We start from the raw sequence: 3,450 nt of genomic DNA, 5'->3' as shown, positions 1-3,450 counted from the left end.
ATCCAAATGACGCGATTCGGCCATTTGCCCACTAGGAATGTTAGTGCGAGCTTTTTCATTTATTGCAAAACTTTAGAGGTGAAAATTCCTCTGTCGTTATTCATTTTATAGCTGCCTGACATTCTCTGTACATTGAGTCAAGTAGTTGAACTTGTACTTATTCAAGAAAATTACTTTGGTCTGCTGATTTTTGTCCAATTAACGCCATTTTTCGGAATTTGAGTATTCTGTGTTAGCTTAAAGTGAGAATGGAGGAAACGAAGGTCATGACGAGTCACATCTGCAAACTAAGTACATTTTAGGTCGGTTTACATATCCTTCTGCAACTTTTAGTTGTAACTAACATCCTGGCACTTTGTACGTGTTTAATTTTTAAACTATTCTGCACGTACATAATTTGTACGTGCAGAATAGTTTAAACGTATTTTTTGTTTGTACTGTACCACTGAGCAGGCTAAATGAGACGGGGAGAATTAGAGGCGACAGTTCCTTGGCCCGCAATTCTTCAAGAGTGCCCACTGAGACCTTAATATTATATTTAAGTAATTAAAATCATTTTTAATTAGCAGAAAATAATTATACAAACAAAAATATTAAAACTATTTTTATTTTATAATTTTTTTAAAATCTTATTGGCTTGTTGCTTTTGCACTGGATCGATTAGCTCTCAATACCACTGCTGTTGAGGGGAACACTATTGTCCTTTCAGTCACAGAGACTGGACTCACGCTCCTTAGGAACAACTATATTTATCCACGATTCAACCTAAAGTAGCTAACGTCGTTTTTAATCGAATGATATGAACCCTTATTAATTAAAAACTTGAAACTATTTGGTTCCGTCACCTGCAATATAAAAGTCCTTCAAAATAGCACCATCAGTGATGGCATGGCGGAGGACTTAATCCCACAGCTTTTTTCTGTATTCATTAATGATATTGATGATGGTATATCAGACTTAATGTCCAAGTTCGCAGACGATACGAAGGTCGGCAGGGTTGTTAATGACACTAATGACAGTACGCTGCTGCAATAGGATCTAGAAAAGTTGAGCAGATGGGCTGAGAGGTGGCAACTGAAGTTTAACATTGACAAATGTAAAGTACTGCATATGGGAAGCAGTAACTCCAGAGTAACGTATCAACTATGTGGTACCACACTGTCAGTGGTAGAGAATGAAAAGGACCTGGGGATAATTGTACAGTCAGATATGAAGTTTTCTGGACAGTGTAGGCGGTCTGCAAGAGTAGCTCATGGTGTCTTGTCAATGATATGCAGGAATTTTTCTAGCAGGGATAAGGAGGTGATTATCCTCTTGTATAAAGCAATGGTCAGGTCACACCTTGATTACTGTACACAAGTCTGGAGGCCCCCTCATTTTAAGAAGGATATAGAACTGCTGGAACGAGTACAGAGAAGAGCAACAAGATTAGTGAATGGAACAAAGGGTTGCTGTTACGAAGAAAGGCTTATGTTTTGCAAATTGCAGTTTCTAGAGACTAGGCACCTGCGAGGTGATCTGATTGAGGTGTATAAAGCTTTGAATGGTTTGAGCATGCTCAATGGTGATGGGATTCTTCCTCTTGCTCAGAATAATCGCATGAAAGGGCATAAATTCGAATTGAGGAAAGACAGCTGTAGAATAGATGTGCGGAAATTTGCCTTTAGCCAGCGGGTGGTTGATTGCTGGAACAAACTTCCATTTGTCGTTGTCGAAGTTGATAGCTTAAACAGATACATCATGTGCCTTTGCTAATGGTAATGCTTTCCCGTCCTATTTCATCAGAGTTAAAGTGTCTGATAGGGGATAAGAACCCACAATGTGATCACAGTTTGAAATCTATTCATTAATAACGACTTCATCGGCTCTATCTGACTCAGTGGTTTACACTGTTGCTGAATTAGATGTTTCTACTTCAAAGTTTTCACATATTAAGACCAATTCGAGATCAAGAGCTTTTACCAGCAGAAATCTTCCACTCACTCGTAGATTTTGAATTCTAGCTGCCAAGAATCCACATCGCGCACTTAACTTATCTGTAGAATCTGTAGTTACACTTGCTTATCCCACATAATGTGGGTTTAGTTAAGTAACTAAAATGGCAGTTGGGTAACTAAAAAATACGTAGTAACCAGGTGTTTCATCTTTCACATTACAGATAAATAAATATGGACCTAACACATGTTAAACTCTCTGAAACCTTAGAAATCAAATGTGCTTCCAGTAAAGCTTTGCATTAGCAACACCTACCTAATACTTCATGAGACCACGTTTAGCCCCTAATACAGCCAGGTATCGTGGTATAGATTCCTGTCAAGAAATGCTAGTGCATTGTCACTTGGATGACCGTTGCATGGAATTTCCTTTTCCAGTAGGTCCCTTCGAATGACGGGAGAAATTTTCATGGGTCTTTTTCACAACGCGGCTGAGTTATTCGATCTCAGGCGAGAGTAGAATGGTTTTTTCTCCCGGAAACTCGGGTTTTTCGTCCAGCAAACAGAAAATCGACCTCAGAACACACGCAATTTACAGCCAATATACACGGAACAATTTGGTATTAGTTGCCAATGCTCCCAAAATCCAACAGAAACCAACGGGTAAGTCCCAAACATGTTCAATTAGGCTGAGATCGGAAGTGTTGTGTAGCCATGGGAGAACGAAGAATTCGTTGTCATGTTATTGATACCAGTCAGCAACCTGCCAGGTCTTGTAGCATTGCACATTGTCATGGTAATGGATGCTGGAGTTGTCTGGATATACTGTCATCTCATGAAGGGGGTTTACTTGGTCGATGACAATAGGACGATAGGTGTTCCCATCCAACGGTTGATGAACGGAGATCAGAAGGGGCCCAGGACATACCACGAAAACAGTCCCCAAATCGTCACCGCTACTTCCATTCTGCCGAACGCCAACATCGCATGCAGGTGACATGGCCTCATGTTGCTTTCTCCAAATGTGGATACGCCATAATTCGAAACAGTATTCATCAGACCAGGCGACAGATTTTCACATGTCAGTGGTCTAGTGTTGGTGCTGACATGCCTGTGCAAGGCATGTTTCTTGTGTCTCGCAGTGAGCATGGGTATCTTTGACGGCCGTCGACTGCCATAGTCTATAAAAACTAATGTCCAATGCATTGTCCATGTGTATATTGTGGATTGGTCTTACTGTTTCTACGTTGTACTGTGTGGTTAGCTGAGTCACCGTGCTGCGTCGCTGTTGTGTTACGAGACGAGACCCTCGACACTTACCACGGGCGTCGACCACGTGTGTCCTTTGGCTGGTTGTTCGACCGCTGTTGAGCCAGTCACTGTGGACTCGCGAAACCAAAGAACGGAGCATTTAACCATTCTGGCTGTCGTCACGATTCTAGAGCCTGTACGCCTTGTCTCCACAATCATTCCACTTTCAAAGTCAGAAAGATTTCGATGTCGACCCATTCTTCTT

Source organism: Mastigoproctus giganteus, chromosome 5 (assembly GCF_048544385.1).
Source record: "Mastigoproctus giganteus isolate SK-2022 chromosome 5, ASM4854438v1, whole genome shotgun sequence".
NCBI lineage: Eukaryota > Metazoa > Arthropoda > Arachnida > Uropygi > Thelyphonidae > Mastigoproctus > Mastigoproctus giganteus.
Note: the sequence above shows the minus strand (reverse complement) of the source record.